This window comes from Vicia villosa, linkage group LG1 (assembly GCF_029867415.1).
Source record: "Vicia villosa cultivar HV-30 ecotype Madison, WI linkage group LG1, Vvil1.0, whole genome shotgun sequence".
NCBI classification, from domain to species: Eukaryota; Viridiplantae; Streptophyta; class Magnoliopsida; order Fabales; family Fabaceae; genus Vicia; species Vicia villosa.
Window position 1 is genome coordinate 130,677,273 of NC_081180.1, and position 15,229 is coordinate 130,692,501.

At 35.8% G+C, this 15,229-nt stretch overlaps 1 pseudogene; it reads left to right on the forward strand.

The window, feature by feature from the left end:
- Window positions 1–7,145: 7,145 nt before the first annotated feature.
- On the forward strand, window positions 7,146–10,151 carry LOC131654139 (zinc finger BED domain-containing protein RICESLEEPER 2-like; annotated as a pseudogene).
- The last annotated feature ends 5,078 nt before the right edge of the window (window positions 10,152–15,229 follow it).

Here is a 15,229-nt window from a genome sequence, read left to right on the forward strand (position 1 = left end):
AGTACTTGGGTTGTCAGTTACTTAAACTGACTTAACAGATTAGCTGCGTGAGAACCCTATTTTATGTGGCCCAAGCCCGTGATCAAGATTACTAGGGATCTCTCTATAAAGGCTTAGTGAATCCTTATTTTCTGGTACGGCTTCTGGTCCAAGGGATTAGGTCATAAGTGTTCCACTATGTACATTCACAAACCTGTAGGTGTTGAATGTTGTTTGATCTCCGAAGCTTTTAAGCAAGGAGAGTATTTGCATCCTCGTAAGCTTTGAAGCATCGAGGAGTAGTTTGTTTATTTTTATTTATTTGATTTTTATTTGGTCACAGGATTGTGAATGGAAGGGATTTGAGGAGCGCCTCATACCTAGGTGAGACTTAGTAGAAATCATAGGAAGGGTAGTGATTAAGTGAGAAGGATAACCTGGGACTGTTTAACTTCAAATTGATACTATCGAATATTGATTTCATCTTGGCTTGGTAGTCCCCAGAGTAGGAAGGATTGTTCCGAATTGGGTAAACATATCGTTGTGTTATTTACATTCTGCAAGTTCATTATTGTTGTTCTTATTTGTGTTCATAACTCATATATAGTTTCGTGACATCTCACTCGACATCCTATATCTGATACCAGAATTTCAATTGGTATCAGAGCAGGCACTTTGCTCTGCATCTGAGTGAGATCTAGGGAGGTTACTTTCTGGTACGATGGACAAGGAAGTTGGATTTATGAACAGACCACCTGTTCTGGATGGAAGCAATTATGATTATTGGAAACCTCGAACGGTGGCCTTCTTGAAATCTATAGATATCAAGGTTTGGAAAGCAGTTCTGAAAGGGTGGACACATCCTGTTATTATGGGAGAAGATAATCAACCCACGAATGTGTTAAAGCCAGAGGTAAACTGGAATCAAGAAGAAGACGAACTTGCACTTGCCAATTCTAAGGCCTTAAATGCCATATTTAATGGAATTGACAAGAACATCTTTACGCTGGTGAACACATGTGAAGTGGCCAAAGATGTATGGGAGATCCTTAGAACAACACATGAAGGCACCTCTAAAGTGAAAATGTCAAGACTTCAGCTCATATCCATTCAATTTGAGAATCTAAGGATGAAAGAAGATGAAAGCATTCATGAGTTTCACATGGATGTCTTGGAGATAGCAAATGCATTAAGTGTACTGGGAGAAAAGATTCCTGAATCTAAGTTGGTGAGAAAATGCTGAGATCTCTTCCCAATAGATTTGAAATGAAAGTCATAGCCATAGAAGAAAGTCAAGACATCAACCACTTAAAGCTAGACGAACTTGTTGGATCTCTACAGATTTTTGAGCTAAGTATCATAGGAAGATCGAAATTGGAGAACAAGAGTATAACCTTCGAAGCCATCTCGGATGATGAAGCAGAGGAATATAATTCAAGGACTGGAATAAAGTTAGCCAATGCTATAGCTCAGCTTGGTAGACAAGTCAGGAAGGTTATGGGGTACTCTCGAGGGAAGGAGCCTCAGTGCCTCGTGTGCGAGGGGTTTGAACACAACAAAAGCGAATGTCATACGTATTCTAAGAAACAAATAGAGAGACCTTCAAAGTCCAGAAACAAAGAGGTCACTAAGAATGATCATATGAAGGAATCTGCCAAGTCCGTAAAAGCCTTAACATGTAGGTGGGGGCAGTTGAAAATTCGAATGGAAAGGAACTAACCTATGATAAATTAGCTGCATCATATTAAGAGCTATTTTTCAAAAGTTCAAAACTGTGCCAGAGTCAAAAAGAGTCCATAAACATTCTGAAGGCATAAAAGAGAGGGCTCCTACAAACCATCTCTGGATTGAAAGAAGAAGTAAGCTCTCTGAAGTCTGAACTTAACAGAGTACACAAAGCTCTAAGGATGCTAAATAATGGATCTAACTCATTAGATGAAATTCTTCAAATGGGAAGAATGACTGGAGACATGTGGGGGTTAGGATTCAAAGAGAACAAAACTCCTGGTGCAGACTACTCACACCCTAAGTCAAGTCCCGAGATGTCAAATCAGAGACCTCAACATCATGACAAGAAAAGAACCACTCACACCAAGAATAAGTTCCAACATTGGAGGTGTCATCACTATGGAAGACCTGGACACATAAGGCCTTTCTGTTTCAGACTGCACGGGTTTCCAAAGTCTGGACCCTACCTTAAGGTTAACAAGACTGAAGTCAATAACAAAAAGGTGCAACGTTGGGTCCCCAAAAGTGCTACTACTAACCTCATGGCACATACATCAGTAAGAGAGTTGGCCAAGGAGGAATGGTATTTTGACAGTGGATGTTCAAGGAATATGACCCATAACAAGGATATGTTGGTAGGTATAAAACCTTGCCCTTCCAAGAATGTAACGTATGGAGATGGCTCCAAAGGAAAAATTATAAGAACTGGAATACTAGAATGTTCAGGAGTTCCAAATCTTAATAATGTTTTGCTGGTTAAAGGATTGTCTACCAACCTAATAAGTATAAGTCAGTTGTGTGATCAAGGGCTTAGAATCAACTTCACCAAATTCGAGTGCCAAGTAATTAACAAAAAAATGAAGTTGTTATGATAGGTGTTAGGTTGAAGAATAACTGCTATGTGTGGATTCCTCATAATCCAATTTACTACTCATCATGTCAAAGACTCCAAAATAAGAAAAATTACACGAGTTCCAAAAATGATGTCAATGATGCCTTGCTTAGTGGAACGTTATATGAAGTGTTTCAACACTGCGTTAAACATTTGAATTCAAGTGCTAGACAAAACGGTCCTAATGACCTTCAAAGAAAGCAGATAGAGGACTCGATATCCTTATCATAGAGTAATTGGGGTAGAAACATAGTCACAAAACACAAGTTTTTAAAAAAGGAGTAGGGGCCCTCACTGATGAGAGAGTATAGCAATTAATAGGGTGCAGAAAAGCCGGTAAATTACTTGGGTTGTGGGCTTATCAAAACCAATACCCTCAAAATTACTTAAGATATTTTCCCGCTCGGCACAACTATTTACTTTCTCCTTTCAACAACTAGTTCACCTTCCACATTAGAAAAGAAACCTTACTTTCTTGCTGTATTGCTAACTGAAAGTTCTGCAAGATGTCTCAACATTCGACTGGATCCTCTTCCGGAACCTCTACGGGTGAAGAAACAATGTCGGCTTTCTTTCTCTAATAGTTAGGTTGCAGACAGGAATCTTGGAAAGGCGATTACTGTTGTCCCCTCATCCTTCAACGCTAACTTGGGATCGAAGGAATCCCAAACCTCTCATGCACCAAGCTCTGAAGGACCCTCTGTCGGTAAAGGTAATTCCTCTAATCTTGTTCTTGATAAATTCAAATAAGAGAGTAGATAAGTTGATGAGGCTATTAGCCGTCTAGTTAATAGAGTGTTGTGTGAGGATATTCTTGTGGTTGGGATTACTCATCCTCTTGCACATATTGTTCCCCCCACCATTATTGAGGAAAATGAGCAATCACCTATGACCAATTCCTCCGATACTAATGACAATAATAACAATCTGCACAAAATTGGAGCTATAAATTGGGTTCCCACCAATCACACATCAACAGTGGCAGTAGGATTAGGAAGTTCCTGTATGCGGTTGGCACTAGAACTAACTTCGACTATGGTACTTATATTTTTTATCAGACTGAGAGACATGCATCTACAAATGCTACCAAGATGCCTGTAGCATTTCCTTCATTTGATTTGTGGTGTTGTACTCAGTCAACATACTGGTATTTTGCTAGGAATTAATATGGCTTGCAAGAGAGAATCCTCGCTATCTCTTCACGAAAAACTTTTTGCAGGGAAACATGTTGCAGATCTTATCTTAACATCTGCGGAGAAAACGTTGCTCGCCACTACTGATACCATTCTAGCTCTGAAGGAGACCTGCAAGGACTTGGATAAGATCATTTCTACCAGCACCATAAGGAAGCTTGACATTGAAAAGCTTATCAAAAGTCTTGAGCAAGCTGACAAAATCGGGACTAGCACAGCAGCTGAAGAAGCAGATGATACACAAAACTCTAATGATTATGTGGAGGGCAATACAACTGCTTCTGATAATGATGATGGTGATTCTGTTTCCAATTCTGATGAGGAAGAATAATGTGTGTGATTTTTTGAAAAACATAATATTTGCTTTCTTTTGTCTCCATTAACTGTATTTGGCATATTGTGGCTAAAAAGGGGGAGGCGTTTATGTAATAGTTGATACGTTGCTAGATATACATTGCCAGATAGGTTTATTTCTTTTTCTATGCTTGTTTGGCATGTTGAAGGGGAGATTCTTTTTACTCTGATGTGTGAATCTGTTTTAGCCAAAGTTTGCCAAAGGGGGAGTTTGTTGGTTCTGTGTTGGCAGCAATTTTGGCTAAATTATTGTGTAATAGTTGTGATGATGTCATAACAGATGTCTTGACATTGCAGGTTTTCTGAAGCATTCAGAAATGTCTTAGTTTGTTTCTATTTTTAGGTCTTGGGTTGTCAGTTACTTAAACTGACTTAACAGCTTAGCTGTGCGAGAACCCTATTTTATGTGGCACACGCCCGTGATCAGGATTGCTAGGGATCGCTCTATAAAGGCTCAGTGAATCTTTATTTTCTGGTACGGCTTCTAGTCTGAGGGATTAGGTCATAAGTGTTCCACTATGTACATTCACAAACCTGTAGGTGTTTAATGTTGTTTGATATCCAAAGCTTTTAAGGCATGAGAGTATTTGCATCCTCGTAAGCTTTGAAGCATCAAGGAGTAGTTTGCTTATTTTTTATTTATTTGATTTTATTTGGTCACGGGATTGTGACTGGGAGGGATTTGTGGAGGGCCTCATACCTAGGTGAGACTTAAGTAGAAATCATAGGAAGGGTAGTGATTAAGTGAGAAGGATAAACTGGGACTATTTAACTTCAAATTGATACTATCGAATATTGATTTCATCCTGACTTGGTATCCCCCAGAGTAGGAAGAATTGTTCTGAATTGAATAAACATATCGCTGTGTAATTTACTTTCTGCAAGTTCATTATTATTGTTCTTATTCGTCTTCATAACTCATATATAGTGTCGTGACATCTCATTTGACATCCTATATTTGATACCAGAATTTTACACTTCATGCTTGCTATCATCATTATCAAATGGCAACCAAGAGGGTTCTCGATTTTGGAAACACTTTATCAAATTTCTATGACTCTAATGCTTTTTCCTCTAAAATTCAAGAGAATTTCCACCATAAAGATTTTCTCGACCGCTACTTTCACAAACCGCTCTACCTTGATGCAAATTACTATACGAGGTTTAAGTTATTCATAAATCTCTATCAAGCAAAAGTAAATGATTTTATTTGCATCAAATCAGGAAGATGCATCTCACGTTAATCAAGACATTTTACGTTAATCTCAAATTTGATAAAGAAATAATCACATCAGAGGTTTGAAAAATTCAAATTTCTCTCACTATTAAGAAGTTTGGGGAACTTTGTAATTTACCAATTTCTAAAATAATCTACTATATGGGCGCTCCATCTAATACTAAAAATTCTAATATACTCATTGTTGCACCAGCCCCATTAGGGTTGTTCAAACAAACCATTAAACTGAACCGAACTGGAGTTAAAATAACCGAACTGTTACTATTAATGGTTATTGAACCGAACTTGTATTTTAATAATAGTGTTAGAACCAAACCAATAAGAAATTATCCAATCTAAAATGGATCTTAGCTGAACCCATAAAAAATTATGCAGCCTCAAATTAATATTTCTAAATTCTAACTTCTGAATCATAGGAACTTTGAAGAACTAAAAAATGACCCAGAACCCTAAACCCCCAAATTGGTGAAGAACCCCAAATCGTAAAAAATCCTCAAATTGATCCAAAATTTCTAAATCCAAGTTAACAATCCATTCAACTTGCTTCATCTTCATCTTCTAATATTTTCCATATTTCAGCTCATTGTATGTTTTATACATGACTGTGTTTTTTCAGTTGATTTTATTAGAAATGGACATGCACATGCTTTTGTCTATCCATTTTATTATACAGACCCATTATTCAAGTTGTCTAAGTTCAATAATGGATCAATTTTATTATACGTGACTGAGTTCAATAATAGGTCAATTCCCGTTGTTCAAGTTATACCCATTGTTCATTCAATGTATTTTTTATACGTGATTGTGTTGTTTCTATTTTATGTTATTGTTTCATGACAGAACTTTTGGGCGTAGTTCCACTAGATTTTGGGTAAAGTTTATTCCATTTAGTGTGATTGATTTTAGTTTTGAAGTTTGCTTTCTTTCAATAACTTTATCTTGAATCGATGCGACTACTTCGATTACAACCATGTTAGTTTGAGCTCATTGCGTTAATTTTTCTTTTGAAGTTTGTTTTGGTTCATCTTTTTTAGTTATGAAAATGATCTATGAATAATTGAAACTTGAACCTTTGCTTAGTAGCTAAAACTAGATTGGTCAATTGACTCAGAAATTATATCAAAGTTGGTTGTTCAAACAACTATTGTTCAAATCCTGTTAATTCTTTTCTTTTTTGCTCTTAAATATTTACTAGTCTTTCTATTCCCCCATCTTCGGTAATTTACATATTAAAAGAAAAATCTGATGAAAGTGAGCATTGTGCCTTCTAGCAATGGTAAAATTTCGGCTTTTTAACTGATAGTCAGGGGTTTTATTGCGCATAAAGTTTCACAATGGTGAAAGCCAAATATTTTGTAATGCTCTATTTTGATAGGTTGATTAAAATATTCATTCACACTAAGATAGGTGATTTTAATATAATGTGCTTAATTTTGTTACCTCCACATAATGCCGCAAAGTATTTTGGTAGGTTGATTAATACTTTATTTACATTGTGTTGTCTATTGATTTTTTATCAGATGACAGAGAATATAAAGATTACAATTCTTACAACCTCGGTCATCCCTCATGAAGAAACTATATTTCCACCACATCCCAATGAAAAAAAGCGTCAATTACGGTCTGATATGTGAAACCACTTCACCACAGTGGAATGTGATGAGAAAAAAAGCTAAATATCAATATCGTGGAGTCTTAATTAAGTATAGTAATGGAACAAGTGGCATGCTGACTCATCTAAATATATGCATTATTTATGATAATGATAAATCCCAAGCCCCAACCAAATAAAAGGAGAAAACCCACTTCAGAAGGGAAAGTAGATTGTTCGTCAAGCTATTCTAAATTTGATCAAGAGGAATGTCGAGCGCTACTTGTGAAAAAATTTGTGTGTTCTGAGCTTCCATTTTGTTTTGTGGAGAATGAAGTGCTTAGAAAGCTAATGATCACCTTGCAGCCTCAGTTTTATATCCCATCACGGTCTACATTGAGGTGTGATATTTAGGCACTTTACCTGGAAGAAAATGAGAAATTGAAAAAATTATTTCCAAATTGTGGAAGAGTTTGTTTGACCACTGACACTTGGACTTCAACTTAAACCTTAAGTTACATGAGTTTGATCGTGCATTTTGTGAACAACGAGTGGAAGATTCATAAGAAAATCATCAACTTTTGTCAAATCACGGGGCACTCGGGTCACATGATTGGGAAATATATTTATGATTACTTAAGAAATTAGGGGTTAAGTCAAATTTTGACCATAACGGTTTACAATGCTTCGACAAACACCACTGTGATTAAGTATCTCAACGTAAGAATGAGTTCTTCGAGTAATATTGTTTTGAATGGGGAATTTGTTCACATGTGTTGTTGTACGCATATCTTGAATTTAATTGTAAAATTGAGATTGAAGGAGGATAAAAGTTGCATAAAAAAATTTGTTATGCAATTAAATGTAACACCCCGATGTTTGGATTTAATTATTTAATTGATTTTTTGATTTTTTTAATGTGATTATATGAATCACGGTGATTTATAGTTGATAATGTGTGATGTGTGATGTTATGTTGATGTGTGCGGGGTAGTAGAATTAAGGTGCTAGTTAGAATATTAGAATAATATAATTTCTAATTAGCATTATTAATTAATTTAATAAAATAAGAGATATGGTGAGATAAGTTAGTAAGGGCAAATGAGGAAATTCATAAAAAGGGTCCTAATGCTAACTAGGTAAAAGGAGAAAAAGGGAGAGAAACTCATTAGTCGTAGAATTGGAGAAAACGTGAAGAGAAGAGATAGTTAGGGTAATAGAGGAGAAGAAGAACGACTGTAGAATTTGGGAAGATAATCGATCAAGATAAAAATATAAGGTAAGGGGGTTATCCTAATTATTATGTTTGATTTAATGGAATGATAATTATATGTTGGGGTTTGTGTTGTTCTTGATGAAATTGATGATTTATGACGATGGTTGGTTCTGATTGCATGATTAATATGTTGTATGATGATGATGATTGTTATATTGGTGATTGATAATATGAATTAGACTCAAATCCACCGTTGTTAAGGATTTGAAGGTTTAAGGCTTGATGAATATTCATTGGAAGTATACTGAATGGTTGTAATTTGGTGTTTGAAATGATTAATCCATGCTAGAACTAGGTTAATAGGCCTTAAATCGCAGAAAATTAACGATTAAAATCAGTTTTTAGGCAAAAGATTGTGTCTGGTATGATGCAGGTCGCGCTGGAACTTTCTGCAGAATGGCAGGGCCCGCTTAGCATGGTGGAGCCCGCTTAGTGCGCTCTAAAAAATAAAAAGACGGTCAAGATAGAGAGGAGTCCGCTTAGCGCGGTATGGCCGTGCTTAGCACGGTCCCTGAAATTTGAAAATTATATTTTTGAAAAATGATTCCAGAATATGGTGACTTATATTTTATTAGAATTTTTCGGAATTTTCTGGAATTTACTGCGCACGAATGGGTAGGTTTAGAAAGCATTTTATATGAAACTTGACCTTGTGAAATCTTGTGTCCTATACTTGATTGTGGTGAATGTTGTTGTGTTGATTGGTAACATGATTACTTGGTGATTTGTGTGTTAAGTTGAATAAGATGCTTATGACGTGTATGTTGAGTGATGATGTGACTTTGATAAATATTTGAATGATGATGCCATTTTGACTAGCTGTGGTCGTTGATTTTGTGAAGTTGAGCATCATGCATTCATAGCATAATTATAGGACGAAAGTCTAGTGATGTTGTAGGACCTTGGTCCAGTGATGGCCCTTAATCCCATTGTGCGGATTGAGTGCAAGTTCTTGATGAGCTCCGGTTCCAAGCGAGAATCGAACCTATGGAGGGGATCTTTGGAGAACGATGACAGATTCATCAGTGACGAATTGGTACCACATGCATGAGTCCATTGTTGTTGCATTGTATTGTTATGATGATGTGTGGTTTGATGATATTTATTATTTGTGATATGGGATATCTAATTGATAATTGTCATTGAATCATAAGGTGACGTTGTGAATAGGCGATGATATGCAGGTTTGGGTAAGTATGCGTATATGATGAATACATTGTATCAGTATATGTATGGTCGATTATTTGTATACAACAAATATACATATTCCTTATGTCTAACATAATGATTATGAAATACTCACCATTTTTGTTTGAATGTTGCCTCCACGTGGATAACACGCAGGTAATCAGGAGTAGTCTGTTGAAGTTTAAGGATAGCTTCATGATATCCTTTTACCATAATTTAGATTGAATGGAGTCTTTCTTTGATATGTAACATCGGGGATGGGGTCGTTATATTTTGAACTATTATGTTCTTTTTTATGATTTGAGTTGATTTACCTTTTGATTTTGATGTTTTGAGTTGTGACTCATGAATCATGATGTCCAATTAATGTTTATGAAGTTAACTTTAAAGATGTTTAAGTTATGAATTCCGCTGCGAAGCATGACTATTGTTTGTGATGTTTTTATAACGATGCGACACCTTTGTTGGTGATTTTATTTGATGTTAATTCGTATTATATTGTGAATATTCCTTGTGGGTTAGAAGGGTGTTACATTAAATATGTCAAATCTTCTCCTAGCAGACTAGCCAAATTTATGGAATATGCAGTGCAGGAAAACGTTTCATACAAAAGTGTTGTTTTCCTTGATGTTGAAATTAGATGGAATTCAACTTATTCAATGTTGAAGGCTGCCTTACAGTATCAAAAAGTTTTTGATTTGCTCTATGCATGAGATAAGATATTCCGCGAAGAAATGGACAAAAACAAATGGGGTAGTTAAGAAAGAGGATTGGACATATGTTGCATCAGTGCTTCCCTTGCTTGAGATTTCTTACAAATCTACAAATTGTTTGTCTAGATCATTATATGTCACTAATGCTTCATATAAGCCAGATGTATTATCCATTGGAAAAGGGATCAATAAGCATTTAGAGAGTGATAATGAGCACATAAAAAACACGGTGGAGAAGATGAAACATAAATTCAACAAGTATTGGGGAAATCCTGACACAATAAACATCTTACTGTTGATTGCTTTTGTTCTTGATCCAAGGGTGAAATTGTCTATTGCTGAGTTTTATATTAGTCTTTTATATGTTCACACTAGAAAGGTTGATGACTTAAAAAAAATCGAAGTCTTCTCTTTCAAAAGTTTATGCTCAATATCAAGGTGTTGACGACTTTCAATCTAGCCAACTAGACACACCACCAAATAAGGATGACGATGATGATAATATTTCCCGCCACTACAGTCAATAAATTGGGCATAAGTATGATCTTAAGATTGAAATTGAATCATATCTACAAGAAGCACGAGTACCATACAATAAAAGAGTTGAGTTTGAAATCTTGGGATGGTGGAAAGCCAACTTAACTCTATATCCTGTTATGGAAAGCATATATCAAGAAGCGTCGGCCATTCCCGCCTCTACTGTAGCTTCAGAGTCAGCTTTCAGCACTCGTAAAAGGGTTGTTAGTGATTATCTCAATTGTCTAACACCTAAAATAGCAGAAGTGCTTGTTTACATGCAAGACTGGTTGAAAGGAAAATTGATCTCCTTATTTTTTGAGGAGGACCTTAATGAGACCCATCAATTACAGCAAGGTAAATCAATTTTCTAACCTTTTTTTCTTTATAATTTTTTAAGTTATTGAAGACGTGTTTTCTATTTTATGCATATGATTATTTAAATTTATATTTAGATTGTGTTATATCTTTTGTAGTATGATGTTTTCAATTTTAGTTATACATAGATTACTTTGGTTTCAGATTTTGACAGTAAAATACTAGAAAATGCTATTTGCTTATCATGTTTCTCCTAAAGGATTAAATAGATTTTAGGAAACATATTTTAGTTGATCGCGCCCTAAGCAATGTGCCAACACAACATTTGATGACAGAGACTAAATTGATTTATGATAGTCTTCAATTTCTGGGATCGATTTTGCACTTCATAAATATATCGAACTACATTGTGTAAGACTTACAGTTTTGTGGGACAAGGAAAGGAATAGTGATTGAGCAATAAATGGATTTTCAATAAGTTTTATGTCTAGTATTTTATGTGGTCTCTGTATGTTGAGATAAAATGTAGTTTGAAATGTATTATAGACTGTTCTGAAACAAATGAAGTTAAAAAAAAAGTTTCGCAGTAAGTTGGGACTTTGTAGTTTTAAGATAGAACCTTAATAGATGATTCTTTTTTTATTAATATGTTCAAGCTTTGCTTTCAACATCATGTTGGCCTTGCATTGTTTTGCTCAATATTAAACTTGTGATAGTCGCATCCATGGTGCTAGGATTCCAGATCTTTTGTTGATTTCTAATCCCTTGAAACTTACTTGACATGATAGATTTCATAGTTTTCCTTTCTTGAGTGATGTTACAAATATGCAATGATAAAGTGAAGTCCTATAGCTTCTTCAGGACTCGGTGATTTAGTATTAGATGTCGTACAAACACAATTGAACTTGCATATTTACTTGTGCATATATAATCTAATAATTTAGAAACAAAATTTTCCTATAGTGATAGAGTCCATTATTTCTTGTTTTGAAGAGACCGCCCTTTGTCTATTCAAGTACTTTTGCCTCTACTTATAACAACTTTCAACAATTTGAGTTTCTGCATTTTTATTTTTGACTATATGGTCTCACATATAAGAATGATTTTACTGCAAACAATAATGCAGACCTTGGCTTTATAAGTTAACTTCTGATACCAATTACTTTCAACATACAAAGTATATACTAAATCTTATTAAGCACGAGCTGTGAATGGTGACACAATGTTTAAATTGGGAAGAAACTATTGTAATTTGTGCTTCACTTATTGAGTGGTGGTATTTATTATTGAAGTGGATGTTAGGATAAATAAAAAAGGTAACAGAAAATTAGTTTGTCATCTTGTAATTTGATTGTAAGAGCATCTCAATTTCTTTTACAGATCTTTATTTTGATTCAGGGTTCATTATTTTATGAAATTATGGCACTTACAACAGATGTCAAGACAAATGTCCTAACAACACACAATGTCAAGACGGATGTTATAACATTTACTGACTTACATCACACATATCAAAATTGAAAGTAAATGACAGAATGATAAATAACATAATGAATTGTTAACCATACTCAGTGCAAATAACACATAATATAGGGATACCAAACTAGGAAGGAAGTCCATCATCAGTAGTATTAGTTCAAAGCTAAACCCCCCGTTTACAAATTCTCGCCTAATCACTTCCCAGCACTACTTCTTGAAGGATAGAAAAACACTTAGAAAGGGGGGGTTTGAATAAGTGTAGTCTAAAAACTTGAACGATAAAAACAAATTACACAGTTATTTTTATCCTGGTTCGTTGTTAACTAAACTACTCTAGTCCACCCCCTTGGAGTGATTTACCTCACCTGAGGATTTAATCCACTAATCTCAAAAGATTACAATGGTTTTCCACTTAGTCCGCGACTAAGTCTTCTAGAGTATCCTGATCATAACCTGATCACTCCAGGAACAATTGATTAGACACAAGCTAAGACTTTCTAGAGTATCCTGACCACCGCGTAATCACTCTAGTTACAACTGCTTAGACACAAGCTAAGACTTCCTAGAGTATCCTGATCACACTTGCAGGGCCGTCTTTGAGGGCGTGCAAAGCGGGCTACCGCACAGGGCCTCAAATTTTCCATAGTTAAACTATAGCTAAATAGGGCCTCATAAAATATCTGGTAGGTTAAATCATGAGTACATAGGGCCTCTAATAATTTTTTTATGGTTAAATTGCAGCTAATCTACACAGGGCCTCCAAAAACTTGTGACGGCCTTGCACACTTGATCACTCTAGTTACTTACAAATTAATGTAATCAATTCTAAGAGTTTTACAATGCTTCTGAAAAGCTATAATCACAACAGTGATATTTCTCTTAAAGTTTAAGCTTAATCTCACTAATATATTACAACAGCAATGTAGTGAGCTTTGATGAAGATGAAGTTTGAGAGCTTTGATTTGAACAACGTTTCAGCAAGTTTGTATTCACAGAATTCGTCAGAATCGGTAACCTTGCTTCTCATCAGAACTTCATATTTATAGGCACTTGAGAAGATGACCGTTGGGAGAATTTAATGCTTTGCATATTCCGCACAGCATTGCAGTTAATATTTCACTCTTTTGTCAACTACCTCGAGCCTTGTTTACGCTGTGTCTACTGACGTTGCCTTTAATAGCTTCTAACGTTCCTTTTTGTCAGTCAGCGTAGCCTGCCATTTTGTACTTGCTTCTGATCTGATGTTTGTGTATACGACGTTTGAATATCATCAGAGTCAAACAACTTGGTGTAGAGCATCTTCTTGTCTTCTGACCTTGAAGTGCTTCTGAGCGTGATACCATGAGTGTTAGAACAAGATTTGTTCTTATCAATTATCTTAGTTTTGATGATAACAATAATATGAATTTTGCTTAAGATAATATGGTACTCTAATCCAATGCAATTTCCCTTTCAGGAAATATATATAAAGAGTACGCATAATTCAGCGCTCAGAAGATGTGTCTCAAATGGTTCAGCATGCAACATCAGAACATGGTCTGGCAAGACATCAGAAGATGGTCGAAGCAGAATCAGAACATGGGTCTATGAAAGCATCAGAAGAACATGAGATCAGAAGCACTGAAGATCAGAAGATGGTATCACGCTCAGAAGCACTTCAAGGTCAGAAGATCAGAAGATGCTATGCACCAAGCTGTTTGACTCTGATGATATTCAAACGTCGTATTCACAAACATCAGATCAGAAGGAAGTACACGTGGCAGACTACGCTGACTGACAAAAGGAACGTTAAAAGCTACTAAAGGCTACGTCAGTAGACACAGCGTGAACAAGGCTCGAGGTAGTTGACAAAAGCGTATAACATTAAATGCGATGCTGTACGGAACACGCAAAGCATTAAATGCATTCAACGGTCATCTTCTCAACGCCTATAAATATGAAGTTCTGATGAGAAGCAAGGTTAACGATTCTGCACCAAAACAACTTATATCAAACTTGCTGAAACGCTGTTCAAATCAAAACTCAGAATCTTCATCTTCATCAAAGCTCACTACATTGCTGTTGTAATATCTTAGTGAGATTAAGCTTAAACGATTAAGAGAAATATCACAGTTGTGATTATCGCTTTTAAGAAGCATTTGTAAACTCTTAGAATTACATTAAGTTGTAAGGAACTAGAGTGATCGTGTGATCAGTATACTCTAGGAAGTCTTAGCAGTTGGCTGAGCAGAAAGTCTTAGGAGTGAACTAAGCCTAGAGTGATCGTGTTGATCAGTAGACTCTAGAAAAGTCTTAGGAGTGAACTAAGCAGTTGTTCCTGGAGTGATCAAGTTGTGATCAGAAGACTCTGGAAGACTTAGTTGCGGACTAAGTGGAAAACCATTGTAATCCGTGCGATTAGTGGATTAAATCCTCAGTTGAGGTAAATCATCTCTGCGGGGGTGGACTGGAGTAGCTTCGTTAACAGTGAACCAGGATAAAAATAATTGTGCAATTTATTTTTATCGTCCAAGATTTAAAGCCACACTTATTCAATCCCCCCCTTTCTAAGTGTTTTTCTATCCTTCAATTGGCATCAGAGCGCCGGTTCTAAGGTGCAAGCACTTAACCGTGTTTAGAAAAGATTCAGGAAGAGAAAAACGCTTCATTTAAAAGATGGTTGATGAAAGTGAAAAGTCTACACCTACACCTGCATCTACATCTGGCTCTGCTGAGCAATACAACGGTAACAATGGTTATACTAGACCGCCGGTATTTGATGGTGA